The 21938-nt window shown below is 39.7% G+C and overlaps 1 long non-coding RNA gene across 1 annotated transcript; it reads left to right on the forward strand.

The window, feature by feature from the left end:
- Nucleotides 1–5526: 5526 nt before the first annotated feature.
- Nucleotides 5527–9498, forward strand: LOC139785296 (uncharacterized). The gene is made up of 2 exons (XR_011721878.1): nt 5527–8921; nt 8991–9498. It is a non-coding gene; the product is annotated as an uncharacterized lncRNA (long non-coding RNA).
- Nucleotides 9499–21938: the final 12440 nt, after the last annotated feature.

The following is a 21938-nucleotide window of genomic DNA, read 5'->3' on the forward strand; positions in this document are numbered from 1 at the left end:
GAGAGAGAGAGAGAGAGAGGAGAGAGAGAGAGAGAGAGAGAGAGAGAGAGAGAGAGAGAGAGAGAGAGAGAGAGAGAGAGAGAGAGAGAGAGAGAGAGACACTAATATATAAAAAGCCCATATATTACATATATTACATAAGTACATATATTCTACAATAAAATACTAACGTATTGTTTAAAAATTTGTTATTTTTTGCCTTTATTTATTATGCGTTCATCTTCGTATACAACTACTCACAACCATTATAGCTTGAGACTTCTAGATACTCGCCGAGGTCATATGCTAGATTGTGTAATGGCTCGTCTACAACAGCCGTAAAAGTATGCAGTAAGACGTGAGCAGTAAGCTATTGACCAACCACAGTCGATTATTCTTGAATTGTAAAAATCCCATTAGTCAACAGCTTACTGCGTACTGTTGCGGCTGTTGTAGAGCCATAAGAGGTTTTGTCAGAGGCGCGAAACAACACGTTGAAAGATATATATAGTATTTCTTAGATGGTACTTGCAGATAAGAAGATATTTGGCTAAAGATACTGCACCTTAGATCGCTTTAGCACACTTATAAAATAGTCCGAAAAATGACCTTTTTTCTTAACAAAGTTTATAAGCTGCACACGACTAGGCTTCGCGTCACATTCATTTTGCGACTATTTATTAATTGTCAAGGGAAAATGTTAGCTTTCCGAACATTTTATAATTGTGTTGAAGCGATCTGAAGTGATTTTTTTCCTAATATCCTTTTATTTGTAAATGGAATGTGTTTAATATTCGATGTTCAACAATTAAGATAGAATAATGCTTACAGCGTTGAAAGCGTCAAGACGAACCCAGCCATAGTTGAATATTGTATTTAAGACCGTCTTAAGTACAATCTTAAGATGTTTTAAACTAATCACAAAGGCCGGTATTCATAGTCGGTTTTTATATTTAAGACCGTCTTAAGTACAATCTTAAGATGTCATTAACCAATCACAGAGCCGTATTAGCATCTTAAGATATTATTCAAGACGGTCTTGAAATAAGAACAGTAGACTATGGCCGGTATTCATAGTCGGATGTTATTTCAAGACCGTTTTAAAGGCCAGTATTCATAGTCGGATCTTGTTTCAAGATCGTCTTAAGTAATATCTAAAGGCCATTGCACGTAACAAAGATTTAGTTTTAATCATAAGGCCGTAAGAAAATAGACCAATCACACTCGATTATTCTTCAAGCGCGAGAAGAATAATCGACTGTAATTGGTCCATTTTCTTACAACCTTACGATTACAACTAAAACATTGTTACGTGCAATGGCCTTTAAAATGCTAATACGGCTCTGTGATTGGTTAATAACATCTTAAAGCCATTGCACGTAACAAAGTTTTACTCATAATCGTAAGGCCGTAAGAAAATAGACCAATCACACTCGATTATTCTTCGAGCTCAAGGACAATAATCGAGTGTGATTGGTCTATTTTCTTACGGCCTTACGATTATGACTAAAACTTTGTTACGTGCAATGGCCTTTAGGATTGTACCTTTAAGACGCGGGTCTTAAATATATTAACCGACTGTGAATACCAGCCTAAAACGTGTTAAAGACGTCATATCATAAGACGTCTTGAAGATATCTTAATGACGTCTTTAAGACGTCATTTGTCCCGATTTGAGACATGCATTTTGTCTGGGATAGCACATTTTTTAAAAATCAAAAAGATATAATAAAAAAAAAGTGTCAGCATAAAATCTGTTTTAAGTCGTCTAAGATCAAGATTTCAATCGTGATAAAAAATCAGTAAATTTGGTCAATGTGACATCAAAGTGACATTATTTTGACTTTTCTGTTCTCCATATAAGACTTAGGATGAATATATGTGTGCAATGTGTATGTGCGCAATAATGTTATGTGTGCAATGTGTTAATATAATTTTTTTATTTTATGTGTGCAATACGGCCATGTGTGCAATGCGTATATGCGTAATAATATTATGTGTGCAATGTGTATGTGCGCAATAATGTTATGTGTGCAAAGCGTACGTGTGTAATAACGTTATGTGTACAATGTGTTAATATGATTTTTTTATTTTATGTGCGGAATAATATTATGTGTGCAATGTGTATGCGCGCAATAATGTCATGTGTGCAAAGTGTATGTGCGCAATAATTGTCATGTGTGCAAAGTGTATATGTGCAATACGTCATGTGTGCAATGTGCTAATATGATTTTCTTATTATCATATGCGCAATAATATTATGTGTGCAATGTGTATGTGCGCAATAATGTCATGTGTGCAAAGTGTATGTGCGCAATAATGTCATGTGTGCAAAGTGTATGTGCGCAATAATGTTATGTGTGCAAAGTGTATGTGCGCAATAATTGTCATGTGTGCAAAGTGTATGTGTGCAATACGTCATGTGTGCAATGTGCTAATATGATTTTCTTATTTTCATGTGCGCAATAATGTCATGTGTGCAAAGTGTATGTGCGCAATAATGTCATGTGTGCAAAGTGTATGTGCGCAATAATGTTATGTGTGCAAAGTGTATGTGTGCAATACGTCATGTGTGCAATATGCTAATATGATTTTTTTATTTTCATGTGCGCAATAATGCCATGTGTGCAAAGTGTATGTGCGCAATAATGTCATGTGTGCAAAGTGTATGTGCGCAATAATGTTATGTGTGCAAAGTGTATGTGTGCAATACGTTATGTGTGCAATGTGCTAATATGATTTTCTTATTTTATATACGCAATAATATTATGTGTGCAATGTGTATGTGTGCAATAATGTTATGTGTGCAAAGTGTATGTGCGCAATAAAGTCGTGTGTGCAAAGTATTAATTATTATTATGATTTTTTTTATTTTATGTGTGCAATAAATTTATGTGTGCAATGCGTATATGCGCAATAATGTCATGTGTGCAAAGTGTATGTGCGCTATAATGTCATGTGTGCAAAGTGTTAATATGATTTTTTATTTTATGTGTGCAATATAGCCATGTGTGCAATGTGTATGTGCGCAATAAAGTCATGTGTGCAATGTGTGTGTGCGCAATAATGTCATGTGTACAATCTGCTTGTGTGCAATAAAGTTATGTGTGCAATATGTTTGGTCATGTGCGCAAACGTACTTTCGTATTTTTAACTATTACATGTGCGCAATAATGCTTGTAGGCAATCGCTCTGTAGGCAATCGGGAATGTTGGCAAACGAAGCTGTAGGCAAAATGTTGTGGGCAAACGAAGCTGTTGGCAATCGGGAATGTAGGCAAACGGAGCCCCCCCGAATCAAAGCACACATATATATATATATAGAAAGCAATATATCGCAATGAACGGAATATTAATATTTACGCAACGTCGAATAATCCTAATGAACGCAGATAATTATTTACAATCTCAAAGTGAGTAATTGACATAGCAAGAAGTATAACGCATCTCATCGTTAGAACAATACAGATTTACATGATATGTTTCGTAAACGCAGTATTAGACGTTTTAACTCGATCGTTTAATAATTCTGTACATAAATCAAATGATAATAAAGTGGATTGCAATCTCACAATAATTACTGAAAAGTACGTTAATCTGAGCTCAGTATCTTCGCAAATATACGTTACTATGAAAATAATAGCTAGCTTTTATCGTTAAGGATAAATCCGTGTCTCATTAACTCGTGAATCTGCAAGAGATAAAAGATCTTAAATCCTTTCTCCCTGTGCTAGACGGAAATCTAGCAATCTCTTTGATGGACGAATGCCCAGCGTTCAGTTTAGAAAGAAAAGATGTATGTTACCTGAACCAGTCAACGCGTATCGATTACGCTTTCATAATGATGGCCAGTCCGACCAAAACTCAATAATACCGTCTCGTGGTATCGATAGATCCAGAAAGATCCTTCTAGAATTACAATGGCTGCCGTCCTTCGTCTCGAACATCGACGTGGCGGACGTGACGATGGTCTCTCTCTCTCTCTCTCTCTCTCTCTCTCTCTCTCTCTCTCTCTCTCTCTCTCTCTCTCTCTCTCTCTCTCTCTCTCTCTCTCTCTCTCTCTCTCTCTCTCTTTTGCGCGGATTGATTGAGCAGATGAAAAAATCTGATGTAAAGCTTTCTGCTTTTATTGAAAGTCAGCAACGTACCAACAAAGAACTAAGCGATAAACTCAGTCAATTAAATCGGCTTGCTGACACCGTTGGTCAGAATAGTCAGCGCATTGCCAAATTGGAGCAAGATAGCGCTGAACTTATTCGCGAAATTCACGACTTGAAATCTGCTCAGTCATTTCAGGGATCTCATGGAGGAAATGAGTTAATCATTTCGGGTTTACCATTGGCGTTATCTGTTGCTCCATCTGAGCTTGCCAAGAATGTGCTAAAGGCATTGGACGTTCCTGACTTGTCTTGCCATATTCTCGGTGTCAGAACTGTTAAGAAGGCACTGTCGGCGACTTCCACTGTTGCTGCATCTTCCGGCTCAGTCGTTGTTACCTTGGCCTCGAGTGCCGTGCGCGATATGGTTATTTCAAAAAAGCGGGCAAAGGGTGTTCTCAAATGTAAGGACGTATGCGGTGGTAACTCAGATCGTTACATTTACGTAAACGAGTTGTTATCCAAGAGCACTTACGACATGTTACAACGGGCTAAGAGTGTTGCTAAAGTGAGGTCGTATAAGTATGTCTGGGTAAGGAATGGTCAAATATGTGTTAGGTCTTCCGATGGTCAACCTGTTATTCACATTGATTCCGACACTGATCTAGCTAAGCTTATCTGACTGGTCCGACCGGCTCGTCCCTTGTTCTTTGATCGTTCGGCTTAATCAACATATAATTCTTCTGGGATGTTTTACTGAACTCAACGCTTATTCCTTTCGTGGACATATCGACTTGCTTGCACGTGAAATTGGATAACATTGTTTCTGGTATAGAACGTCTAGTGCTTTCATTCCTTATTATTAGTTCGTAAATTGCGCTGCGCCTTAGTTCTTAGTTTTATATACACTATTTAGTTCTCTTTAGTAATTCTGCTCCTTATCTTATTCTTTTTCACTGTACTTATTATTAGTTAAGTTGCGTTAGTTCTTAGTTTTTTTACAGGGTATATTATTGAGATTGCTGCTGCTTGCCTTATGAGAGAGAGCATGCACATCATACTAACTTCTGACCGCTATATTTCGCTTTTGTTTACATCTCATTGTATCTCTGCATCTTGTAACTGCTATATTATTGTAATTGCTGTAGTATTGTAACTGCTGTAGTATTGTGATATTATTGTAACTGCTATATTACTTTTTTGCCCTTTAGCCTTGCTTGGGCATAATAAATCTAATCAATCAATCAATCAATCAATCTCTCTCTCTCTCTCTCTCTCTCTCTCTCTCTCTCTCTCTCTCTCTCTCTCTCTCTCTCTCTCTCTCTCTCTCTCTCTCTCTCTCTCTCTCTCTCTCTCTCTCTCTCTCTCTCTCTCTCTCTCTCTCTCTCTCTCTCTCTCTCTCTCTCTCTCTCTCTCTCTCTCTCTCTCTCTCTCTCTCTCTCTCTCTCTCTCTCTCTCTCTCTCTCTCTCTCTCTCTCTCTCTCTCTCTTTGTTTTCGACATCGAAACGACGTCTTTTCGAAGGATCATTTCTGACTGGAGAGACAGATCAATGTGATTGGAATTGTATGCATTATGAGCAAGAAGGAAATAATAATCATGATGATTTATGTCTCCATGGTGATAATATCACTCCAGATTGTTCTGTGGCTTTGGATTTATCTGCAATATCAAATGAGTTATCCTATGATAAATATCTTCAAGTACATGACTTATGGTGAAAAATGTAATCTATGTATATGCTTTCTTTATTGTGGAGAATGCTTTCACAATGAAAATTATTGCTAGCATTGTGCGAAATGTAATGAAATGGATTATGACAATGATTATGATAAAAGTGACAAAGAATTTAATATTTATTGTGAAACTCTATATTTTGAGGATAAACTTGCACAGTGGGCATTAGATATTAAAATAAATCATCACCAACTACGATCTTTGCTTACAATTTTAAATTCTGAGTGCTTAGACAAAAAATTACCTAAAGACTCAAGAACTTTAATGAAAACATCACTAAAATTAATTGTACTTCGCAGTGTGCCACCGGGACAATATTGGCACAATGGCCTTGCTAAACAACTTCGTATTTTATACAATGACACAAATATCACAGAACTGAAATTAACATTTAATATTGATGGTGTACCAATATCTTTATCTTCATCAAGTACATTGTGGCCTATATTATGTTCAGTTGAAGGTTCTTCAAATGTTTTCCCTGTTGGTATATATCATGGGTATTCAAAACCAGAATGTAGTAATATATTTTTGAAAGAATTTTTTGATGAGTTAAAAAATTTATGTCAAAATGGATTATTAGTCGATAATCGTTTAATTGTTGTAAAGGTTGGTTTTTTTTGTTGCGATGCTCCAGCAAAATATTTTGTTCTAAAAATGTGTGGTCACAATGCTTTTTATGGATGTACAAAATGCAAACAATGTGGAATTAGACTAAACAATAGAACAGCCTTTCCTCTATCCAACTGTGGTCTAAGAAGTGATGAAGAATTTCATGAGCAATCTCATGCAGAACATCATAAAGACACTACCATCTTAAATGAAATTCCAAGACTTGGTCTTGTATCTTGTTTCGTACTGGATTATATGCATCTCGTCTGTCTAGGGGTTATGAAAAAATTACTTCTGCTTATTTTATTTGGTCCCCGTAAAGTTAAAATAGGTTTAAAGTTAGCAAGTGACATATCTCAGCACTTAATCAGTTTAAAAAAGAATATTCCTGTTGAATTTAATAGAAAACCTCGATCTCTAGAGTTTGTTCGTAAATATAAAACAACTGAATTTAGATTAATTCTTTTATATTTAGGGCCCATTGTATTCCGTCATCTGAATGAAGATATTTATAATAATTTCCTGTCTCTGCATGTAGCAATCCGTATATTAGCCAGCCCAAACCTATGTTTGAAATGCAATGACTATATGCTCATCAACTCCTTCTCAACTTTGTTGAAGGCTTTAAGTTGTTATATGGTGAAGAATACATTAGACATAACATTAATGGGCTAACTCATTTAGCGCAAGATATTCTAAAATTTGGTAACCTAGCCCAGGTAGGAAACACAAGTCATTTTGACGTCAAATTTTGGTCCTTTACTGACCATTCCTGACGTCACTAACTGGCGGCATAATGACGTTAAAATGACGGTCTAATGTCACAGACAATTGACGTCATTTTCTGACGTCTTATTGGCGGCAAAAATAGGTCCATTGTACGACATACCGGTTTCTAGAAATGTTTTTTATGAAATTAAAATGTTAAAATGTCTACTTGATAAACGTTTATAAAAAAATGTTCTTTTTCTTTATCTAAGAAAAAAAAAATTTTTTAACTGTTTCGTTACATGCCATGTGCGTATAGCCGTTCTCAAGGCGGTCACCCATCCTAGTACAGTACCGCGTCCGAGTCGCTTGACTTCGATGATCCAGTGGACAGTGACGATCTTCTCACCCTGATGCTTCCTTATTAACTGTACTTGTCTATAACAGGTACATCTTTAAAGTGTTCAAAAATCTTGTAATGATAATCTTCTTGATAGCTATAACACTGCGTGAAATAGTTATCATAAAACTATAATCACACGCAACTATATCCACTTATACCATAAATTCGCCACTTCAATCATAAAGTTGCGAAACAAACACATTGTTGTTAATTTTGTGGTTTTTGTTTTATTATTACTTTATTAAACAATATTAAGAAGTAAAAATAGTTATATTACAAAAAGACCTTATTTGGACGACTTTAAGACGTCTTTAGATGGTCTAAGAAATGACGTCTTATAAACGTCCATTATTAGTCGCCGATGTCATAGACTAACCTAACCAAAAATGACTAAAAATAGACGTCATAATAACGTCAGTATAATGTCATTTTTAAAGAGATAGTCGCTTTTTGGTCATTTGACGTCATTTGTACAAACATGACTAGTATTTGACGTCAAAATGACTTGTGTTTCCTACCTGGGAGACAATTTCAGTGCCTTTAAAGAAAATTTTATGCAAATTTTCAAGTATTTTGTTAGAAAAGGTGAGAAACCTCTGCAACAGATAGCGCGACGATATTCGGAATATAGTATACATAAAAAAGATGTTCAGGTTTCAAAGATTAGTTTCATAAGTGTTCATATTGATGGGCCTTTAGTCAGTACTTGCTGTTCTCTTCAGTTTAAATTTCTTTCTTTACCCGGTGGCATATCATTAAATATATCAAAAGAAGCAGATTCTTTTTGTACTCTTGTTGATTGTACTATAATTTTGTGTGAAAATTTTGCATCTAGTAACACTGATGATAACGATATGATAATAGGTAGAAAATTTTTGCATATGGAAAATTTGTTGCCCCCATCATTTCCATCATTTGATCTTGGTTGCTTTCATGTCTATGGATTATCATTACAATGCTGGGCTGTGAATAAAATCAAGCAGAAATGTGTAGCATTGCCTTTCAAGAATGGTTATGCTACGTTTCCTTTGCTTCATCATTAGTACAATAATTATGTAATTAGCAAACAAATATTAAAAAATCATATAATTAATTTTATTATAAGAAAAAATTTTTAAATTTTTGTTTTCTTTCTATGTATATTTAGAAACAATGACGTTTAGTATAGTAGAGTTTGAAGACGGCGACGTTGATGTAATATGTACAAACTTTTAAGATAGTGATAGCTCATCGTTTTTTCTTTTTTGATTATGTTTATTTTTATCTGTATAGGTGCAACTAGGCATACTAAACATATAGATACAATGGTTGCACCTGATGCTACTGAGGAAGATGTTATTACAGGTATCAAAGAGTTTCTTCATAAGTCAATTGGCCGAGCTAAAACGTAAGTAACTTACTGTGTTAATCTCGTTTTTCGTTTATGTTAATTCTAATTTCTTTTTATTCTTGACAGATGGGAAGCAAAGTAGCAGAATGAATTGAAATTTAGATCTTCATGAACATATGTATGTTTGAAACGGAAGAAACCTCTATTTTGAATGAAAGTGGTGAACAAAGTGAAGCTTCTTTAACTGATGTGGAAGATGACAGTAACAAGCACTTTCTCGATATTAATAATAAAAAACTAGTTCCTTATGTTAAAGACTCAGATGATGATTCGTATCATAGTAGCCTATAATGTCATTAAAAAAAATTAACGAATGTAGTATTGCGCTTTATACATTAGAAGTAATATTTTTATTTTTTCTCACACACAGTAATACTACAGAATATCAAAAAGTTTTTAGTTATATATAATGCATTGTAATATGCTTTGCATTATACAACTTCATATAATTTTATAATTTTGTTTTTTCATGTGACTAAAGTTTATTATCATTATAATATGCTGTGATATTAAAATGTATGAGAGATAGATATAATTATATATTTTTACTTATTAAATAATTTTTTGTGAAGAACGACTTTTCTATGACACCTGACACTTATTCCTTAATATTGTATATAATTTAATAGTAGATACAATAATATTGAATATTACTATACTATATATATTATATAGTCATATCCAGATATGATATCTGATTCTGCATATATATCGGATATCTATACCTCATTAAAAACAGATATGTTATATATCTGTTTTTAATGAGGTATAGATATCCGATATATATGCAGAATCAGATATCATATCTGGAGATGAAATTATCATGGCTTTTTACGATCTTGGAGATGTCTTTGAGATATTCTCATGATATCTTGCGCAATCAGATATTCCGTTATTCAGATATCTTCTAGATATCTTGGAGATATATTTTGCTGTGTGGGTATGCATCATAGACGACGATTTTGTTCTTTTATAAGGTCGGCATACCCTTAACAGTCAACGAAAATGAAGAAATGAGCAGAGGCGAGAACGGCCCAGTAAAAAATTTTTCATATAAAAACATATAGTAAAACTTTGGATTAAGGGCGACCTCACCGATTTCAATGACCTTGATATATTTTGTCAAGGTCATGACCCCGAGTGACCGTCAGAAGGTTTTAGCCGTCGCTCGTTATTCGTTAAAAAGTTATTAACAAAAAAAAGTTTGGAAAATATAGCAGCTATTTTGAGTATTGGAAGGCATAAATGACTAATATATATGTCAAAATAGTTCACGCATACACTTTCCACGCGAGACGAGTTGTCACATGGGTTCGTGGCGTGCTTTACAAGCTCGTTTATATATATACATACTAGCTTCTGACCTTGATTATTTACATTCTGTAGTATTCGGTCTATTTGGAAAATTATTAAATAATTTGATGGATTTTGATCGCAACTCTTTATTGTTTCGGTGTTACAATGTAGACTCTACATTGTAACACCGAAACAGCTATTTTGAGCATTCAGCGATTCAGAGACCCATTTTATGTATTACTAGATGACATAAAATATGTGTATTCAGGAAATTAATAGAGAATATATAATGTTTCATTATGTATATATTGTGACGTTGCAGTTTCGCTGCATCGTGGCAGCGCCCCGCCAGCGTCACAAGGCGCGGGTTTTCGATAATTATTCGTTTCGCGCCCGAGGACGGTTCACAGAGTCAGAGCGAGAGATCTCCAGGAGCATAATTATAATTGCGTTTCCGTATTTTGATCCTTTTTTTTGTTATTTGGTATTGATACGTGGCGCCTCACCGAGCTGAGACTGGAGTTCCTGAGGAGATGCAGCGGATCGTAAAATGCGGAATCGACCGAGAGGAATCGAGCCAGGATATCGATCGACGCGAGCGGACCGCGGCGAGACTCGCCGGCCGGCGGGCGCAAGGGAGCGCGGAAGGACACGCGCGCGACGCGTGATACGGTGACGGACGGACCCGTAAAGGCAGGGCCCCGGGACGCCGGGGCGGAATGAACTTCGCCTGCCCTCCTCACCTGCAAAAAGGACTCCGGGATGGATGGCCACCATTCCCGGACCGAAACGAGAAACACGGGGACATTAGCGTCTCGTCCGCTACCGGGAAGGATCCCGGCGAAATCATCGTGCGCGCGAGGAAACCTTAAGCGCCCTGCGGGAGCCAGAATTGTTGGCCCTGCGCAAGGATACGTCGCGAGCTTGCGGGCTCGCCCCTAATTGGTCCGAGCGTTAGCGTCGAGCGGCTGCGTACGCCCGGGGTGGGGCGCGCAATCGATTTCGCCATCGAGCGAAATTTCGGGAGCACTCTTGGATCGTCCTCGACAGCCTACGCACGCGTCACAGTTGTCCGTCGCGATATTGATTCGATTTTCTCGGCGATTACCGGGCGATTTTCTTGGCGATTCTCCTGACCCTTGGGGCGACGGCGAGGAGCTTTCGAGGGAGAGCAGAAGAACGGTGAGGTTGCCTCGGTAATATTCAGCATGTAAAGCCACGATACCGCCCTCCGGGTTGCGCTCTCGCTCGGGAATAATTCAATGTCGACGTTGCTCGCCGATCAGGCGTAGATTTCGCGATCGAGAACGACAGCGAGGGGCACCGGAATGGTCTCGTGGCCACGGGATCTTGACCGAAAGTTGCGCGCCTCTGGAGATCGCGGGCGATGCGTCGATGACGAGTTCCGATATCGGGAATTCGCCACGTCTCGCGACCTTCGCGTTCGCAACCGCGCGTTTCTTTATGCGTCGCAATTCGTTCGATCGGGACTTAGATTCCACACGCGACAGTAATCGCGTTCGAATATTTCGTGCTCGGCAATTTCGTGCCTTAGGATACTTGCGTCCGAGTATCACTCGCGTTCGGTAATTTTTCGCGTTGGAGTAATTACATTCGGATGGTACTTGCGTCGAGATATTATTTGCGTTAGATTAATAATTGCATTTGGTCGTTTCTCGCGCTGGAATGAGTGCGTTCAGAGATTATTCGCGTCGGAATGTTATTCGCGTTCGGTGGATTTTGGCGTTAGGATGTCAAGTGCGTTAGAAAATAATCGTTGGGCCGTTCCCTGCGTTAACGTATGATTCGCGGTGACTTATTGTGGCGTCCCGTTCGATTTTCGCGTGCGAATGATTGCGTTCAGCCCGTGTTTGCGTTAGGATACGATTTGCGTTAAAATGGCATTCGCGTTCGTTATTGCGTTCCTCCGTTGCTCGCGGTAATTTCGTGTTTTCGCGTTAGTTATAGTATTTTGCGTTGTTACTCGCGGTAATTTCGTGTTTTCGCGTTAGTTCTAACACCTTGCGTTGTTACTTGCGAGAATTTCGTATTTTCGCGTTAGCTACAGTATTTTGCGTTATGTCGAGGGCCTCTGCCCCCCATTCTTCGCGTTAAAGGATTGCTGGCAATAGCGTGTTGCGCTTGGACATTGCTTGCGCTACAATTGTCGCTCGCGTTAGATTAGGACACTCGCGTTAGACTAAGAATTAAGATACTCGCGTTAGACTAAGAATTAAGATCCTGGCATTAGATTAAGACAATCTGGCGACAGAATTCCTGTGCGGTTTTGGACGTGGCGTTCACGCGCTCCGAGCGTGGCCCACTACTCTTTCGCGATACTTCGTGTTATTGATACTATTATTTCGCGTTTATTCCGGTTATTTCATATTCGGCTGTGTCGTTTTGCCGATATTCTATGTTAGTTGTAAGTTTAATTTTCTTGATCACGACGCATTCCGCGCGTCTACTGTGAATTAACGTAGTATTTAATCTGTTCCGTTTACTGTATTTCATCCAAGCTCGAGACTAAAATCTTTCATACTACGTTATCTAACTGCGTTCATTGACAATCGGAAAAATTTATCTAATGTCTGAGTTTGATAAGTTCATCTTTTTTTTGCTTATTAATTACACAATTAATGTCTGAATTTCATAATTTCATCCTTCTTTTGTTCATTCATTACACGACTCTTTACAATAAACCTTGTTCTCTAATTTCATTAACAATGTGAGTGTGATTTACGCGTCACCCCGCCGAATGTTGCGCTGCCCTTTTATCAACCCCGCCCACACTCATTAGTCGAGCTGGCCGCTCTCTCGCACGCCGGATCTCTTGCGTTTTGTGTTTCCGGATTTTCGCGGTATTGGAGTATTTCGTGGACGCGTGTCTACGCGTCTGGCGCCCAATATTAAAGTTTCGCGTCGGGTTACCGAGCCGTGCGAGGAGTTGTCGGAGACACCCTTCTCTCCCCGGACCCCTTTTGATCCGTCGCACGCCCCGGGTACGACCGGGAGTGAAAAAGACGTGACGATATATATATATATATATATATATATATATATGTATATATATATATATATATATATAAACGAGCTTGTAAAGAGCACGCCACGAACCCATGTGGCACCTCGTTTCGCGTGGAAAGTGTATGCTTGAACTATTTTGACATATATATATATTAGTCATTTATGCCTTCCAATACTCAAAATAGCTGCTATATTTTCGAAACTTTTTTTGAAGTGAAACTTCTTTAGGCACGGTAGTGAGTTCGATTGTGCGACATGAAAAAACGTCACGAAATAGTGTCACGAAAATTCGACCAACAGGCGTACAAAGTGAAACTCCTTTTGGATTGGTAAGTAAATTTGATTTTGCGACTCGAAAACGCGTCACAAAAATTTGATCAGGCGTACGGCACTGGCGAGACGGATATAGTGAAAAATGCGTGTAACACTACATTTTCGAGTTGCGGGCGGCTTGAAGTGACTAATTACGTTGTATTGTTTTTGTATTGATTTCAGAAAAGTTATGGCAAAGCCTTGCCTTCAGAAGTTTCACTTCTAACGCGCGTGGCGACCACGCGTTCATTTTTTTGTATATAACTTTTTAACGAATAACGAGCGACGGCTAAAACCTTCTGAAGGTCACTCGGGGTCATGACCTTGACAACATATATCAAGGTCATTGAAATCGGTGAGGTCGCCCTTAATCCGAAGTTTTACCCTAAAATTTTATTTATAATATCCAACATATTCATACTGCAACATATGTTAGGTATAAATATGTTGGATATTATAATAAATAATTTATAATCTTAATTATTAATTGCTCTTCTCCACCAATCTGCATATAAAAAATCCGATGTCTAATAATTATATATGAAATATGTCCATATATGTTTTTTTTTGTATAATCTGTGTTCGTATATACAGGAAAAATAATTTTAAAAAAAGAATCTAAAAATAATTACAATAAAGCATATAGGCTCTCTAGATTAATACAATGTGAATAGGTGAGGCAATTAGAGCCAAGCGCGGTAGTCAAAGCGCAAAACAATTTAAAAGTAATAAATAGATATATTAACGAACGTTTCGACACATTTTTCGTGTCCTCTTCAGCGTTAAAAGTTACATAGTCAAAAACGAAGATTTACAGAAAGTCGAGTATAAGGCGTAGTCATCGACAAATAAAGTATAAAGGACGCAGTCTAAGAATAAAATTAAATCAGGATGTACCATAGTCGAAAGCCCGACATGCCGGTGTGCAATCGCTCCACATCCATCTCATCCTCGAATAATCTCGCCAGGTTGAAAGACCAAGTGGGTGAAAGATTCGAACCATGCCTGTACCATTAACGAAGTCACGATGTGGCAAGGGCGTAAATTATCTATGTTGATTAGATGACTAATGAATTTACTTACGGAGCAACTGCAGACCAGAATATCGCACCGCGAAAGCGACAAACGCCTCACATTGTAACGAGCTAACCGTTCGACGCGTCGCGAGTGAGTGAAGCATCGGTAGGAAGGTTAACACAATATACACCGAGGGAGGGGATAGATTATCGTATACAGTCGTTCTAAATTTTTGACAGTCTCTCGATCACACTTAGATACGTGTCAGGCAGACCCTCAGCATTTATCGGCAAACTTTCGGGGTTCCCATGGGTTCTCCTCTTTCCCCCATGGCTGCTGACATTGTGTTACAGGATTTGGAAACTATAGCTCTTTGCACCTTAAAATACATCCCTCCTTTTTATAAAAGATACATTGACGACATAACACTGGCGGCACCGTCGACTTTGCTGCAGCATACCTTAGATGTTTTTAATTCCTTCCATCCTATGCTGAAATTCACCATAGAAATCGGTGAAGATGATAAGTTAAATTTTTTGGAGATCACGATGATATTGAACAACAATAGGCTAACATTTGATTGGTTCCATAAACCAACTTTTTCTGGCAGGTATCTAAATTTTATGTCGCAGCATCCGGTATGCCAAAAAAGAGGGACGGCCATAGGCTTAATAGATAGAGCATTTTTGTTATCGCACCCGTCCTTGCATGCTAAGAATCTCAGTCTGGTCATTGGAATCTTACTTAATAATTGTTATCCACTGGAATTCATCTATGGGATCTTGCGCGAGCGTCTTAAGTTTTTATTTAACAGAGACTCGAATACGAATGTGAGACGGAATGAAGAGGAGGTTGCTCCTTTTTTCACTTTACCGTACATCCCGACGATTACAGAAAAATTTAAGAACGCCATAAGGGAATTGAACGTGAGACTGTCGTATAACAGCCTAAATAAGATGCGCACATTCATCAAGGCGCAGAAGGATAGTCTTCCACGGTCTAATAAATGTAACGTAGTATATAAGATTAATTGTAATGATTGCGATGCTTCTTACGTGGGCCAAACTAGTAGGCAATTGCAAACTAGAATTAGGGAGCATCGTAATCATATTAATTGGAATACTCCGAATCATTCTGTCATAACCGAGCATAGAGTAGAATGTAATCACGATTTCGATTGGAAGAACGTTGAAATTTTAGACCACGAATCCTATTATTATAAACGTTCAGTTTCTGAGATGATATGTATAAAAAGGCAGGCGAAAGGGTTGAATTTGCAGACTGATGCTGAGGGTCTGCCTGACACGTATCTAAGTGTGATCGAGAGACTGTCAAAAATTTAGAACGACTGTATACGATAATCTATCCCCTCCCTCGGTGTATATTGTGTTAACCTTCCTACCGATGCTTCACTCACTCGCGACGCGTCGAACGGTTAGCTCGTTACAATGTGAGGCGTTTGTCGCTTTCGCGGTGCGATATTCTGGTCTGCAGTTGCTTCGTAAGTAAATTCATTAGTCATCTAATCAACATAGATAATTTACGCCCTTGCCACATCGTGACTTCGTTAATGGTACAGGCATGGTTCGAATCTTTCACCCACTTGGTCTTTCAACCTGGCGAGATTATTCGAGGATGAGATGGATGTGGAGCGATTGCACACCGGCATGTCGGGCTTTCGACTATGGTACATCCTGATTTAATTTTATTCTTAGACTGCGTCCTTTATACTTTATTTGTCGATGACTACGCCTTATACTCGACTTTCTGTAAATCTTCGTTTTTGACTATGTAACTTTTAACGCTGAAGAGGACACGAAAAATGTGTCGAAACGTTCGTTAATATATCTATTTATTACTTTTAAATTGTTTTGCGCTTTGACTACCGCGCTTGGCTCTAATTGCCTCACCTATTCACATTGTAAAAATAATTAAAAAGATTATTTTTGCATTGTATTTTTTATAAAAAGTAAAGTTTGAGGAAATAAGAAAAATTTGCTAATTATATACACTGGGCAACAAAATTATCGCAACAAAAATTTACGTCAAAAATTTGCCCAACTTCAAATAAGCATAACTCCGCGAAAAATGGACATATCTGAAAGATTTTTTTTCATTTTAAAGGGTGAAGTCTGTACTTTAAGGAACCATTGTTAGATTTTGAATTTAGCCTCCCCCCTCCCGCCGTTCTTCCAAAAGTAAGGACGTGTTACGTCTCCAAAAAATTGCATACTTTGACACATTCTACGGAGTAGAATGAATTTTTTTCGTAACTATCATGGCAAGCATCGTAAAATATGGACTTTTCCCTGCAAATTAAAAAAAAATTAAGTCCGTACGATTTTTTTTCGCCGAGTTACGGCTTATCAAAGTTACCTATGCATTTTTGTGCATTCAATCACCGCCAACATTAGCATTACCCGATGGACACCACGGGGAGGTTGCTGGTCGGATTTTGTCCATCGTGTGTGTGTGTGTGTGTGTGTGTGTGTGTGTGTGTGTGTGTGTGTGTGTGTGTGTGTGTGTAGTGTGTGTGTGTGCGTGTGTGTTTTGGGTGGCAGGGAAGGCTGTAGGTACGTTTGCACTTAAAACTGCGTATTCCCGCCTCGTCTTTGAATGACTTCTTGCAGACGTTCACGCATATTGATACAGCTTCTAATTGTGGCTTGAGGAATTTCATACCATATTCGCTGTAATGCCGCTTCCAGTTGTCGGAGACTTGTTGGCGGTCTCTCCAAATTTCGAAGCCTTCTTCCCATCATATCCCACACATGTTTGATAGGATTTAAATCTGGGCTTACCGGTGGATGTGGTAGCACCTCGATGTTGTTTTCTTCAAGAAAATTACGAACAATTCTGGCAGTGTGTGGGCGAGCATTGTCCTGCATTAGAATAAAATTGCGCCCCATTTGACGACGCATCGGAATTACTTGAGGACGCAAAATTTCCTCTACGTAGCGTACCGCTGTCATTCCAGGAGGTGGTAAGATGACGAGGTGTGTGCGTCTGTGCGTCGATATTCCACTCCATACCATGACGGAACCACCACCAAATGCTCGGACAGGCTCGACGCAATTCCGTTCAAATCGATGTCCACGACGACGCACAGTGAACTTCACACAGTACAATACAGTGATTGCAATACAAAAATAAGAAATATTTTTATTAGACCAGTATGAAATATTTCATGAAAGATTTAAAAATATTTTAAATATGTTTTATAAAAATATTTTTAAAAATGTATGAAAAATCTTTTACAAAATATTTCTGCTATATATGGCAAATATTTTATAAAATTTTTTTGATCAATTACGAAATCTTTCATAAAATAATTTAGAAATATTTCAAAAATTTTCCATTAAACATTTCTAGCAATACATCAAAAATTTTTCTTAAAATTTTACAACAAATATTTTGGAAATCTTTGAGTAATATTTGTGCATTTTGAACAAGTAAATTGAAAATTTTATACTTATTTGCCGTTTTTATATTCACCAGACATCACAGACGCGCGCTTTGCGCGCGCTATTTAGCTTTTTACTATTAACTTCTTGACAACTGTCAAAATATGCAATGACAGCCGCTCACGAAGTTAGCGCACCAAGAGAACCAATCGGCATCGCGGAAAAGAGTTAACAATAAACTTCGAGACTTTCGAGAAGACTTCGAGAGATGCGAGTATCGATTTAACATGCCATTTTTAGACAAGATTATAAGCATATGCACTTTTTATTGTGATTATACGCAATTACTCGTATTGCATTATATATATTGTGACGTTGCAGTTTCGCTGCATCGTTGCAGCGCCCCGCCGCCGTCACAAGGCGCGGGTTTTGCGACCTTTTTCACGCCCGAGGACGGTTCAACGAATCGATGCGAGATCTCCAGGGGCATATATAATTGCGTTACAATATTCTGATCCTTTTTGTTATATTTTGTATTATTGCGTGGCGCCTCACCGAGCCGAGACCCGGAGTTTCCTGAGAGGATGCAGAGGAAGCGATAGCGGAGTCGACGAAAAGGACAAAGGCGAGAAATCGGACGACGGAAAGCGGATCGAAGCGACAACTCGCGGGCCGCCGAGAGCGACGGAGCGCAGGAAAACACGCGCGCGGCGCGTGACACAGCGGCGGGCGGACCCATAATGGCAGGGCCCCGGGACGCCGGGGCTAAATCAGCTCACCTGCCCTCCTCACACTACCGACCGGATTCCGGGATGGTTGGCCACCGTTCCCGGACCAGAAAAGGGAGGAAAGCAGAGGCAATCACGTCCCGTCCGCTGCCGGGAAGGATCCCGAAAATCGCCGCGCGAACGAAGGGCCGTTGAGCGCCCTGCGAAAAGCCGTGATTAACGGCCCTGCGCGAGGATACACCGCGAGCCTGCGAGCTCATCCCCTATTGGTCCGCGCTATAACGTCGCGGGGCCGCGTACGCCCGGGGTGGGGTGCGCTATCGATTCCGCCATCGAGCGAAATTTCGGGAGCATTCTTGGATCGTCCTCGATAACCGACGCACGTCGGAAGTTAAGTCGCGGTACTCTCTTCGCACTGAGTCGCATTCGGAGTCTAATACGACCCCCGGCAGCTATCTTCTCGACCCTTGGGACGACGGCGAGGATCTTCGGGAGAGAATCAGCCCACGGTGAGGTTGCCTCGGTAACGTTCTATGTAAAGCCACGACACCGCTACCCGGGTCGCGCTCTCGCTCGGGAATATTCGCGATAATTAGCGTATTCGCCGACAAGGCGTATTTAGCGATCGATAGCGAGAGCGAGGGGCACCGGAATGGTCTCGTGGCCGTGGGATCGCGATCGGAATCTACGAACTCCTGGAGATCGCGGTAGGCGCGTCAATGACGACGTTCGATATCGCAAGTACGCCATTTCTCGCGCCCTTCGCGTTCACGACCGCGTGTCTCGTTGTGCGTAGTATTTCGCCCGGTCGAATCTTAGATTCCGCACGCGATATTAATTGCATCAGACGGTTATTCGCGTTGGGTTGATTGCGTACTTGCGATTCGCGTCCGGACACTTAGATTATCCTTGCGATATCGGCTGCGTTGAGATATTATTCGCGTTAGGATGTTGTTTGCCTTAAGATACCATTCGCGTCGACCTAATATTGCGTCTCGTTATTACTCGCGATAATTCCGTAATTTTTCTCGCGTTAATTCGAGTATTTCGCGTTATGCCGAGTGTCTCGGCGCCTCATTTTTCGCGTTGGACGATCGCTGACGATCGCGGGTGTTGCGTTCGATCAGACTCACTTACGTTAACCTCAGTTTCCTGCGTTAGGTTAAATCGGTAATTTCGCGTTAGTTATAGTATTGCTTGCGGTAATTCCGCATACTTCCTCGCGTTAGAATTGTGCTTCGCGTTACGTCGAGCGCCTCGGCGCCTTATTCTTCGCGTTAGGATATCCTCGGCGATATCACACCCTGCGTTCGTTCCCTCTTGCGTTGGGACGTTACTCGCGTCACGTTCGTTCTCTGCGTTAGTTTAAGATTATGCCCTGCGTTAGTTTAAGATTATTCCCTGCGTTAGATTAAGATTATTACTTGCGTTAGATTGGGATTGTTTGGTGACAGAATCCCTGCACGGGTTTGGACCTTGCGTTCACGCACTCCGAGCGTGCCGCACTATCATTTCGTGGCATTTCACGCTATTGTTTCGCGTTCATCCCAGTTATGTCGTATTCGGTCGTAACTTGCGCCGATGTTCTACATTATTCGTCAGTTTAATACTCTTATTATTACCTGCGTAGTTTATATGACGTTGGCGATCTTGGGAGTTTGAGTTTCTCCTGATATTATTTTGCTGAATAACGACGCCTTCCGCGCGTTTACAAAATTTTCTTCATTCTCCGTGTTTTCTGGCGTCTGCGTTACTATCGTTTTGTTATTTGAAAATTGACGCCCGCGTTATCAACCGCGCCAGCATTTTCCTTATTAGTGAACGCCATCATGGCCCTTGTTCTATTACATAATAAACGTTGCTCTTTATTTGTTACTGACTGAGTTAATAATTCACACGTCACCCCGCCAAGTACCGCGCTGCCCTCCATCAACCCCGCCCTGCCGGCCCTGCTATTAGGTCGAGCTAGCCATTCCCTCGCACACCGACTTATTTAGTTTTGCGTCTCGTTTTTGGTTTCTCGCGATTTCGTGGACGCGAATTTACGCGTCTGGCGCCCAACATTAGAATCGTTTCGGAGTGTCGGAGGTGCGAGAGAATCACCGGAGAGGCCTACCATCCCGCTCTCCTTTCCCCTTTTGATCCGGCACACGCCCCGGACCGCTCCGGGAGTGAAAAAAGTCGTGACAATATATATGTCGTAGGCAAATGGTTATTTTAGAAAAATAACTTCTGACTAGGCAAATGCTATCTACCTGGCCAAATAGCTTTCACTATTTATTCTTGCTATTTTCCTAGTCAAATGCTATTTTCCTAGGCAGATGCTATTTGACTGAACCGCTGTTAGGCAAATGGTATTCCGCGAAGCATGCATTGGTGCACTTCAGTGACGCGCTTTAAATAGTTAAATACTTTTAAAGCGCGTCACTAACCTATACATAGGTTAGTGACGCGCTTTAAACAGTTAAATACTGTTAAAGCGCGTCACTAATCTATACGCCGAAGGCGTGTCATAAAATCAGTGAGAAGTTGTCGCGGGGCATGTTCATGGTCGCTACATCTCGTCATAACCTAATTCCTGTCAACTTTAACGATTAATATCTTGCTTCGCGGGGCAGAGCGACACTTTTTTCTGCCAGATTCTTTTGTTTCGTGCAAAAACGCGTCGAATAAGCCTAATTTCATCGATTTCTGTGCTGGGGTAGCTAAACTGAAGAATTACCCACCAATGCATGCTTCGCGGAATACCATTTGCCTAACAGCGGTTCAGTCAAATAGCATCTGCCTAGGAAAATAGCATTTGACTAGGAAAATAGCAAGAATAAATGATGAAAGCTATTTGGCCAGGCAGATAGCATTTGCCTAGTTAGAAGCTATTTTCCTAAAATAACCATTTGCCTACGACATATATATATATATATATCTATATATATATAAATAAAATTATATATATAGGGTGTCACCTAATTCGCGCTCACTATTTACACAGTGATATTCCTCACGAAAAACTGAGTCTAAAAGTCCTGAATCATTTTTTTCGAATTATGCTTAGAAAAGTAGTTATTATTAATTAAAGATTAGCCAGTCAGCATCGCTTTTTAAACGGACGCACGTTCGTGAGCCGCGCATCTACTAGTACACTAGTGTACACACTGTACTGTGTCTGTCAGTGCTTACAGTACTGGCAGTACTACAAGCAATAATACTCATTAGTTACTTCAAAGTATTGA

This window comes from Temnothorax nylanderi, unplaced genomic scaffold, assembly GCF_030848795.1.
Source record: "Temnothorax nylanderi isolate EJ_2023f unplaced genomic scaffold, tnyl_v1.0 TNYL_tig0772_pilon, whole genome shotgun sequence".
Taxonomy (NCBI): Eukaryota; Metazoa; Arthropoda; class Insecta; order Hymenoptera; family Formicidae; genus Temnothorax; species Temnothorax nylanderi.